Source organism: Balaenoptera ricei, chromosome 21 (assembly GCF_028023285.1).
Source record: "Balaenoptera ricei isolate mBalRic1 chromosome 21, mBalRic1.hap2, whole genome shotgun sequence".
In the NCBI taxonomy this organism is placed as follows: domain Eukaryota; kingdom Metazoa; phylum Chordata; class Mammalia; order Artiodactyla; family Balaenopteridae; genus Balaenoptera; species Balaenoptera ricei.
Genome location: NC_082659.1, coordinates 23,949,521 through 23,960,599, shown reverse-complemented (window position 1 = coordinate 23,960,599; position 11,079 = coordinate 23,949,521). Strand labels below are relative to the sequence as shown.

The 11,079-nt window shown below is 41.2% G+C and overlaps 1 non-coding gene across 1 annotated transcript; it reads left to right on the top strand.

Moving 5' to 3' along the window:
* The first annotated feature begins 425 nt into the window (after nucleotides 1–425).
* LOC132356766 (U6 spliceosomal RNA) lies at nucleotides 426–533 on the top strand. The gene has a single exon (XR_009500043.1). It is a non-coding gene; the product is annotated as a U6 spliceosomal RNA (small nuclear RNA).
* Nucleotides 534–11,079: the final 10,546 nt, after the last annotated feature.

Below are 11,079 nucleotides of genomic sequence, written 5' to 3'. Positions count from 1 at the left end.
GCTAGTCAAATCCAGCAATGTATAGTAAGAATTATACACCATAACCAAGGGGGATTTATTCCAGCTATGCAAGGCTCATTCAATTAATGTAATCCATCACATCAACAGGCTAAAGGAGAAAAATCACGTGATCATATCGATAGATGCAGAAAAAATATTTGACAATATTTGACAATATTTGACAAAATCCAACACCCTAGCTTTCAGCAAGCTAGGAATAGAGCAGGAACTTCCTCAATTTGATAAAGAACATCTACAGAAAAACTATGCCTAATATAACAAATGGTGAGAAACTACATTCTTTCCTGCTAAGATCAGAAACAAGGCGAGGATATTTTCTCCCACCATTCCTTTTAAACACTGTATTGCAAGTCCTAGCTAATGCAACAAGACAAGAAAGGGATATAAAAGGGATACAGGTTGGAGTGCTTGCTTTGGCAGCACGTATAATAAAATTAGAACGATACAGAGAAGATTAGCATGGCCCCTGCACAAGGATGGGCACGCAAATTCGTGAAGCGTCCATATTTTTTTTAAAAAAAGGGTATACAGTTTGGGAAGAAATAAATAAAACTGTCTTTGTTTGAAGATGACATGACTGTCTATGTAGAAAATCTGAAAGAATCGACCAAAAAAACCCTGGAACTAAAGTTGGATGATTATAGCAAGGTTGCAGGATACAAGGTTAAAATACAAAATTCAATCACTTTCCTATATATCAGTAATTTGAAATAAAAAACAATACCATTTAAATTGGCACCCCCGGGCTTCCCTGGTGGCGCAGTGGTTGAGAATCTGCCTGCCAATGCAGGGGGCACGGGTTCGAGCCCTGGTCTGGGAAGATCCCACATGCCGCGGAGCAACTAGGCCCGTGAGCCACAACTACAGAGCCTGCGCGTCTGGAGCCTGTGCTCTGCAACGAGAGGCCGTGACAGTGAGAGGCCCGTGCACCGTGATGAAGAGTGGCCCCCGCTTGCTGCAACTAGAGAAAGCCCTCGCACAGAAATGAAGACCCAACACAGCCAAAAATATAAATTAATTAATTAATTAATTTAAAAAAAAATTAGCACCCCCAATAATGACATATTTAGGTATAAATCTCAAATAACATGAACAAGATCTATGTGAGGAAAACTACAAAACTCTGATGAAAGAAATAAAAGAAATGAATAAATGAAGAGCTATTCAATATTCACAGATAGGAAGACTCAACATTGTCAAGAGGTCAGTTCTTTCCAACTTGATCTATAGATTCAATGCAATACCAGTCAAAATCCCAGCAAGTTGTTTTGTGGAGATTGACAAACTGATTCTAAAGTTAATATGGTGAGGCAAAAGATCCAGAATAGCCAACACAATATTGAAGGAGAAGAACAAAGTCAGAGGACTGACACGAACTGACTTCAAGACAGTAATCAAGATAGTCTTTTATTGGCAAAAAAATAGACTAATAGATCAAGAGAACAGAACAGAGAACCCTGAAATAGACCCACACAAATATAGTCAACTCATCTTTGACAGAGCAGTAAAGGCAATACAATGGAGAAACGATAGTCTTTTCAACAAATGGTGCTGCAACAACAGACATCCACATAAAAACAAAAAACAAACAAGCAAAAAAAAAAAAAAAAAAAGAAAGAAAGGAAAAAAAAAAGAATCTGCACACAGACCTTACACCCATCACAAAATTAACTCAAAATGGAACATAAACCTAAATGTGAATGCAAAACTATAAAACTCTCCTACAAGATAACAGAGGGGAAAATCTAGATGACCTTTGTTATGGCAATGACTTTTTAAATACAACACCAAATGTATGTTCTATGAAAGAAGTAACTGATAAGCTGGATTTCATTAAAATAAAAAAAAAACTTCTGCTCTGTAAAAGACTCAGTCAAGAAAATGAGAAACCAAGCCACAGAATGTTATAAAATATTTGCAAAAGACATCTCATAAAAGGATCGTTATCCAGAATATACAAAGAACACTTAAAACTCAACAATAAGAAAATGAACAACCTAATTTTAAAATGGGCAAAATATCTGAACAGACACATCACCAAAGAAGGTATAAAGATGGAAAATGAGCATGTAACAAGATGCTCAACATCATATGTCATTAGGGAAATGCAAATTAAAACAACAGTGAGATATGATTACACACCTATTCGAATGAAAAAAATCCCAAACTCTGACAACATCACCTATTGGTGAGGATGTGGAGCAACAGGAACTCACGTTCATTGCTGGTGGGAATACAAAATGGTATAGCCACTTTGGAAGACGGTTTGGCAGTTTCATACAAAACCAAATATACTCGTACTACACAATCCAGCAATCATGCTCCTTGGTATCTACCCAAATGAGTTGAAAACTTCTGTCCACACAAAAACCTGCACCCAGATGTTTATAACGTCTTTGTTCATAACTGCAAAAACTAGAAGCAATCAAGATGTCCTTCAATAGGTGAATGGTTAAAAAAACAATGGTACATTACACAATGGAATATTATTCACTACTAAAAAAGAAATGAGTTACCAAGCCCTGAAAAGGTATGGAGGAAACTTAAGTGCATAGTACTAAACGAAAGAAGCCAATCTATAAAAGCTATATACTATATGATTCCAACTATATGACATTCTGGAAAAGTCAAAACTATGGAGACAGTAGAATGTTCAGGGGTTAGAGGAGGAAGGGATGAATAGACAGAGCACAGAGGATTTTTAGGACAGTGAAACTATTCTGTTTAACACTATAAAAGTGGGTGTGTGTCATTATACGTTTGTGAAAACTTGTAGAATGTACAACACCAAGGGGGAACCCTAATGTAAACTGTGGACTTTAGGGGATAATGATGTCAGTATAGGTTCATCAGTTGTATCAAATACACCACTGTGGTGCAGGATGTCAACAGTGTGGGAGCCTGGGCATATATGGGGGTAGGGGAATAAGGGAACTCTCTGTACCTTCCTGTCAGTTTTGCTGTGAACCTAAAACTGCTCTGAAAAATAAAGACTATTTAGAAACAAACAAGAAAACCCAAAACATCAAAAGAAGCAGGACATAAAATAGGATAGCATAATATAAACTCAGACTGGAGAAAAGGAGACTAAAATGTTAATAGTGACTACTATCTCTGGATAGTGGAGTTATAGATTATTTTAATTTTATATTTTATTTTGTCTTCCAAATTCTCTATAAAGATTATGTACTACTTATATAATCATAGAGATGAGAGGACCTAGAGATGATCATACTCAGTGAAGTAAGTCAGACAAAGACAAATATCATATGATATCACTTGTATGTGGAATCTAAAAAAATGATGCAAATGAGCTTATTTATAAAACAGAAACAGACTGACAGACATAGAAAACAAACTGATGGTTACCAAAGGGGAAAGGGGGGAGGGATAAATTAGGAGTATGGGAATAACAGATACACACTACTATATATAAAATAAACAGCAAGGACCTACTGTATAGCACAGGGAACTATATTCAATATCCTATAATAAACCATAAGGGAAAAGAATCTGAAAGAGAATAAGTATATATTGATATATATATGTATAACTGAATCACTTTGCTCTACACCAGAAACTAACACAACACTGTAAATCAACTATCCTTCAATAGAAAAATAAATTAAAAAAAGAATATGTATCACTTAGATAATCAGAAAAACAACAATATTTATTTTTAAATAACAGGAAATGAAAGACTACAGACTTTGAACTCGGGACTGAATTCGATCTGGGCTTCACCTCTTACTAGCTCTGTGACCCACAGACCTTTTAGCATTGCAAACCTCAGTTTCTGCATCTGTAAAATGAGGATAATAAAACCTACCCCACAGTGGTTTGCGTGTGTGCATCCGTGTGTGAGTGAAGCTAAAACTATACTAGGAAAATGAATGTGCAAGGCGCCTGAGGGATGCTCAATGTGTATTAATTTCTGAGCCCTTTAAGGATACTTGGGAGTTCATAGGTTCCAAGGAGATTTTGCTGGGCGTACACAGGCCTGTTGCGTACCCTTCTCCCTTTCCCACCCCAACATTCCTGATGAAACCAACAACCAGCCTGGGCAGCCCACCGCCCCAGGTGCTAAGCGTCTCCATTTTGGAGGAGAGAGGGGAGCCCTGGAAAGGAAGCTGGAGGAAACTTTTCTACTTTGAAAACCCCAGAAAGTGCAAGGCTCTGGAACGGGCTGACGTTTGTTCTTTTTATCCCTCTGCCATCCTTTAAACAAGACTCTGTGCTTCCTGTTCCAGCCTGAGGGAGAAGCCAAGGGTACACGTCACCAGAAAATAGCTGCGGGCCAAAGTCTTACATGAGGATTTGGATACAGAGTGGGCTTTTGACAGACAGGGAGGGGACCATTGCAGACCTGGGATGGGAGGAAGGGCGCCCAGGGCCCCAAGGACAACAGGAACAAAGGACTTAGTCTCCCAACAAGCCTGGGCCAAAGCAGGCGGAATTGGGCGAGTCGGGATCGGAAAACAACCCGACCCCCTCCAGCTAAGAGTTAGGTGTGGAATGTGAGAGGAAGGTGAATGGAATGTAATGAAGCGACTTCGGTTCTTATTCACATTCAGTTTGACTTTGAAGCATTCCAAACATGGTGGGAACAAAGCCTGTTTGGAGAGGATTGTTATCTGAGGACCGGGCAGGATGGAAGGGAAGGGGCGGGGGGGTGATGGCTGACAGCTCCAGAGAGCATTCCAACTTGCAGATAAGGGAAGCCAGAAGGTTAGGAATGATTCAATGGACGTCTACAGAACTGCTCGTTCCACTCCTGATGAAATGAGATAAATCAGGACTTTCGATGCTATGTGGGTCCTTTTGTAATGCTGGAATTGATCAGTGGCTGTCAGATTTCAACTAAAGACGGTTCCTCTTACTCCAAATTTGAATTTCAGAAAACTTGCCTATTCTCTTTCACTTCTCTCATTTCCATTGGTAGGACAGGATTTTAAAAGCTAAGAAAATTCGAATTAAAGCTACCAGTGATGGTCATGTTACGGGGTCCGACCATGACAAGAGGGTGGCAATAGAGGACGATAAAATTCCATAGGCACCTTTCAGCGATAAACTTGACTCCCTTGTCTTTGTCGCCTTACCTGCCTCCAGCCAAATTCCCTTTTGTCCCATGGGCTCTTCCTGTGCTAACGGGTACAAGCCATTTCTTGGAGTGGAAATGAAAGAAGATAGCGGCTAATGTACCCTCAGCGTCACATATGTTCACTGACCACCATGAGGGTATAAAGAGGCAGGGGACTCATTCCCTGCTTTCAGTGACCTTATACTGTGCTTTCGGGAAATGGAAGAATCTCCAGCACTTTAAATGGATGGATTATGAGGTTATGCAGGACACCCATGAGAGGCGGGTGGGTCATTTCTGACCCTACTGCGTCATTCCGCCGCTGACTCTCTCTCCTTGACCTCCCCGGCTCATTATATTAACCCACCAAAATGTTATTCTGGAGGAGAAAGCAGGGCCTTTGCACTTGCTGTTCTCTCTGCTGTAAAGCCCTTCCCCCAGATCTCAGCAAGGCTCACCCGCTTACCCCTCACCTTTGGGCTTTTGCTCAAATGTCATCTTCACAATAAAGCTTTCTGATGTGGGTTGAATTGTGTCCCTTTGAAAGACGTTGAAGTCCTAACCCCTAGTGCCTGTGAATATGACCTTATTTTGAAGTAAGGTCTTCGCAGACGATCCAGATAAAATGAAGTCATTCATTAGGGTGAAATCTTAAGCCAACATGACGGGTGTTCTTATAGAAAGGGGAAATTTACAAACAGAGACAGACACATACAAAGGGAAGGTGGTGTGATGTCACAAGGAGAAGATAGCCATCTACCAGCCAAGGAACACCTGAGGTTACCTACCAGAAGCCAGGAGAGAGACATGGAACTAATTCTCCCTCACAGCCTCAGAAGGAACAGACCCTACCAATACCTTGGTTTCAGAGGTCTGTGAGACAATACATTTCTCTTACTTAAGGCATTTACTTTGTGGTACTTTATTATATAGCAGCCCCGGGGAGCTAATATACCTTCCTTGAGCCACACTATTTAAAATTGCACTGTCTGTACCTCTTGTTTTCTCCAGAGTACTTATTACTGTCAAATACCCTCTATATGTAGCTGTTTACTTGTTCACTCCGGTATTTGTTTATAGTCTGTCTCCCTCCACTGGAATGTAAGCACCATGAAGGCAGAGATTTTTGCACGTTTTCTTCATGGATTCCCTGTACCTAAAATGAGTACTGCCCTTACACACCGTAAGCTGCAGGAGGCCCTCTCTGGCCCTCCTCTGGTCCTACCTCCTTCCCTGCTCCCCCCTGCAGACTCTGTGTGGCCAAGTGGATATGCCACACGGAGCCTCCACCCCTCCTTCCAGAACATGTACCAAGAGCCCACACTTTGGCCCCAAGCCTACTTCCAGAGTCTGCATAGGCCTCTTCCTGGGGTCCATCCTCCTTTGACTCTAGCCGGATGGGTGTGGACGGAGCTTAGACAAGCTGGCTGGAACATCCACATGGTTTGCACAGGGCCCTTCCTGGTGTGGGATAAAGTCTCGGGGAGATGAGAAGAAGAGGGGGACACAGGCCAGGGTCTTACTTTGTCCTCTGCCTCATGCCTCACAAAAGGTAGGGGATTAGGGGTGATTCTGCCTTGAATAATGCTGGAACGTAGCAGGCACTCAGTGAATATGAATAAGTGAATAAATGAATGTGGGAGTTACTCTTAAAAGCTGTTTTTTTCCCTCTGACTCACACAGTCCTTTAAGGAGACCATCAAAACTTCAGTGATTCAAATGGAACGCAGGGTGTATTCCTTGCTTTCAAATCCAACCCAGCCTCCTACAACAGTGAAATTGACAAGACACTCCCATCACCCAGGGCCCTTCATCTTTGCTTATGATGGGTTTATTGGGACGTAACCACAACATAAGTTGAGGAAGATCTCTAATTGTTAAGTAAATCCATCCATTTATAGATTTATATTTATTAGGGGCCTACTCTTTGCCAGGCACTGTTCAAAGTGCTGAACACAAAGAAAAATAAGACACTCTACATTTCTCTAGGACGCTCAGTCACGTGAACCCTCAGAGGACAGTTGGGAAGACGTGCCCCTGGAACCCCGTGGAGAACAGACTAGTCTGAAGGACATTTGTGGCTAGAGAGAAGGAAGGAATGTAACCTGTAGCTCTGCAGAATTTCTCTGGTGGTCTCAAGTTTTGGATATATGACCAACTTTTTTGATGTATGTGGTCCAACTTGGTTGCTCACATTTCATAGCAAAAATGGTTTACTTTTCTGGTTGAGTTCTTAACAGAAGCATTGAATGTTAAAATGTTTCCTTGATCATCACATTGAAACCCCAGTTGTATTAGTTAGGAATCTTTTGGTTGCAGGTAGGACAAAATTCAACCCAACCAGTGTACACAATAAATGGAATTTGCTGGCTCATATAACTGTAAAGTCCAGATATATGGTGGTTTTCAGGCAAACCTTGATCCCAGGCTCAATAATTTCAAAACTGGTCCAGTTTATTTTCATGCCTTTCTCTGCCTGTTATGTCTCCAGGCTGGCTTTTCCATCATCACAAGATGACTACTAGCACCTTTTCTGGACTGAATCTTTTTTTTAATATTTATTTATTTATTTGTTTGTTTATTTGGCTGCACCAGGTCTTAGTTGTGGCATGCGGGATCTTCGTTGCAGCATTCGGGATTTTTAGTTGCGGCATGCAGGCTCTTAGTTGAGACATGTGAGATCTAGTTCCCTGAACAGGGATTGAACCCGGGCCCCCTGCACTGGGAGTGCAGAGTCTTAACCACTGGAGCACCAGGGAAGTCCCTGGACTGAATCTTTTTCATTCTTGTCCAGGTGGAAAAGAGCATCTTTGGAGGTCATTTCCATAGAAAAGTCAGAAAGTTTCTATCCTTGCAATCCCCAGCAAATGTCATCTCATCTTGCATTTCATTGGCCTGGAGTGGAGTATTTGCCCATCTTGGACCAATCACTGTGGCCAGTAGCATGGCAGGATGTGATGACTGGCTTAAACCAAATAGGGCTTGCCCTTTGTGGTGGTTGATTTGCTGTGTCAACTTGATGGACAGGGGGTTTCCAATATTGGTCAAACATTTTTTCTGAGTGTGTCTGTGAGGGTGTTTCTGAATAAGAGATGAACATCTGAATTTGTAGACTGAGTAAAGCAGATTGCCCTCCCTAGTGTTGGTGAGTCTCTTCTAATCCGTTGGAGGCCGGAATAGAACAAAGGGCTGAGGGGGAAGGAAGAATTTGCTCTCTACCTGTTTTTGAGCAATGACATCAGTTTCCTCCTGTCCTTGGACTTGAACTCAATTCATCGGCTCTCCTGGGTCTCCAGCTTGCAGATGGCAGGTTGTGGGGCTTCTCAGCCCCACATGAGTCAATTCTTTATAATTAATCTCCATATATATGGGTTCTGTTTCTCTGGAAAATCCTGACTAATACACCCCTGGAGCCAGGAGTGGGATCAGATTTTTCCCAAAGGGCATTGACTGCATGTGTGAGGAATGGATAAATGATGAAAATTGGGATTCTGTTATTGAATGGAAGGAAGGAAGAAAAAAATTGGTGAGAGAAAAAGAACAAGCATCTGTGACACTTGCATCTCTCCTGTCTTTAGTGGCAGAGCCCTAGTACTTACTTCTCTACACCCCATGCTGCCTCTTATTATTTATTGCCTGTCCTGGGTAACTCACTGTGCTAGGTGCTGTGGGAAAATAAGGCCCCCAAATGTCCAAGAAACTAGAGTTTAATATGATATAGAAGGCATCCACAAATAGCTACAGTGGAAGATAGTGTAATAATGCATGTTATCAAAGAAAAATAAGTAGAGTGCTCCCTGTAGAAAAACTTCACCCTATAGACACATGGTACTCCTCTCCTTAGTAGGGTTGCACACCACTTTTTGCACTGTGTGCTGAGAATCCTTACCCCATGGACAGTGGGTTTCACAGAAACAGCACATTGCACAATCTTTCCTAAAAATTAACACGTAAGATGAACAAATATGGAGAAAATGCAACTCTCTCATGTCCAGGACTCTTACCACGTCCTTTAGAGGAACTGGAGGCTTAATTGAGTGGTATATTATGCAAACTTGAGCTTTAAAATGTGCCCTTGAGCCTCCAGATATATTCCTGAAATATTTTTCCCTACCTGAGAGAATATCTAGTGAGAACCTTTCTTCCTTCCCTAATTCTAAAATAGTTGTTTTTTTCCCCACATTTCCCTGCTCAACACTAGAAAGAGGGCACAATTCTTTTGTTCTGAATTTAATGGGTTACGTTTTTAAAAATGCCTAGCCTAGTGCTTTGTGCATAACAGGTCCTTGATCAATGCTGGCTGAACCTGAGTCTACAGCTACAAATGATTATCATGTCTGTCTTCTCCTTAAGATATTCTGCTTACTCATGCAGCTCAATATCAAAAAAATAAACAACCCAATCAAAAAATGGGCAAAAAACCTAAAGAGACATTTCTCCAAAGAAGACATACAGATGGCCAAGAGGCACATGAAAAGATGATCAACATCGCTAATTATTAGAAAAAATGCAAATCAAAACTACAATGAGATATCACCTCACACCGGTCAGAATGGCCATCACCAAAAAGTCGGCAAACAATAAATGCTGGAGAGGGTGTGGAGAAAAGGGAACCCTCCTACACTGTTGGTGGGAATGTAAATTGATACAGCCACTATGGAGAACAGTGTGGAGGTTCCTGAAAAAACTAAAAATAGAGCTATTATATGATTCAGCAATCCCATTCCTGGGCATATATCGAGAGAAAAACATGGTGCAAAAGGATACATGCACCCCAGTGTTCATTGCAGCACTGTTTACAATAGCCAAGACATGGAAGCAACTTAAATGTTCATCAACAGATGAATGGATAAAGAAGATGTGTCACATATATACCATGGAATATTACTCAGCCATTAAAAAGAATGAAATAATGCCATTTGCAGCAACATGGATGGACCTAGAGATGATCATACTAAATGAAGTAAGTCAGACACAGAAAGACAAATATCATATGATATCACTTATATGCGGAATCTTAAAAAATGATACAAATGAACTTATTTACAAAACAGAAACAGAATCACAGACTTAGAGAACGAACTTATGGTTACCAGGGAGGAAGGGTGGGGAGGAGGGATAGATTGGGAGTTTGAGATTGACATGTACACACTGCTATATTTAAAATAAAATGCCTTTCCATGAAAAAAAAAAGATATTCTGCTTAAGCAACACCTGACTTCCAAGTCTTCCCGGCTAAAGGTTTCATTCCCCTGTGCTATTTACATGGAAGTTACCCATCTCCTCATTGGGCTCATTCTCTCGGGTACCTAATATTATCATCCTCATCAAGGGTTGCAAGCTCACATGGCTACAGGGGCTGAGCAGGTAAACAAAATAGTGAAGCAATTACGGTCGGCTTTCCATAAGTAGTCTGATACCAATCTTGACATCGCATTCTTTATTTTTTTATATCCCCCTCAAACAGAGACATTGAACACAATAACGAGAAATCATTAGTTAACAGGAAATTTTATGGAGAGAAGGGCAAAGTATTTGAGTGCCAAGAGAATAGATAATCAAACTCTCCATCTTTCCCCAGAAGATCTTCCCTGCCAGCTACCTTCCCTCTCTGCCTCCTCTTTCCCACATAACCTCTATATGGAGGTAGCAGAATCTGAAATAAAACAAGGACAGAACTTGACTCAGTCAGGTGCAGATGCCCATGTCTCTTGAGGCAGATTCCACCCATGAGGACTAAAGTGTGGTGAATACTCTGTATATCTGCCGTGATGGAAATGGGACCACAGGGGAAAGGTTACAATAGGCAGGTCACCCATCAGATGTTTCCTCTTTCCAAGTGTGGAGCTCAGATATGGACTGAGCCTTTTTGGTACAGGACGGAAGAAGTATTTAAGAGACTCCAGACTGGAAATTCTGCTCACTTCCAAGTCCTTTTAGAACTGTTTGCATTTATAAACCTCTAGTCCTCCCCAAAT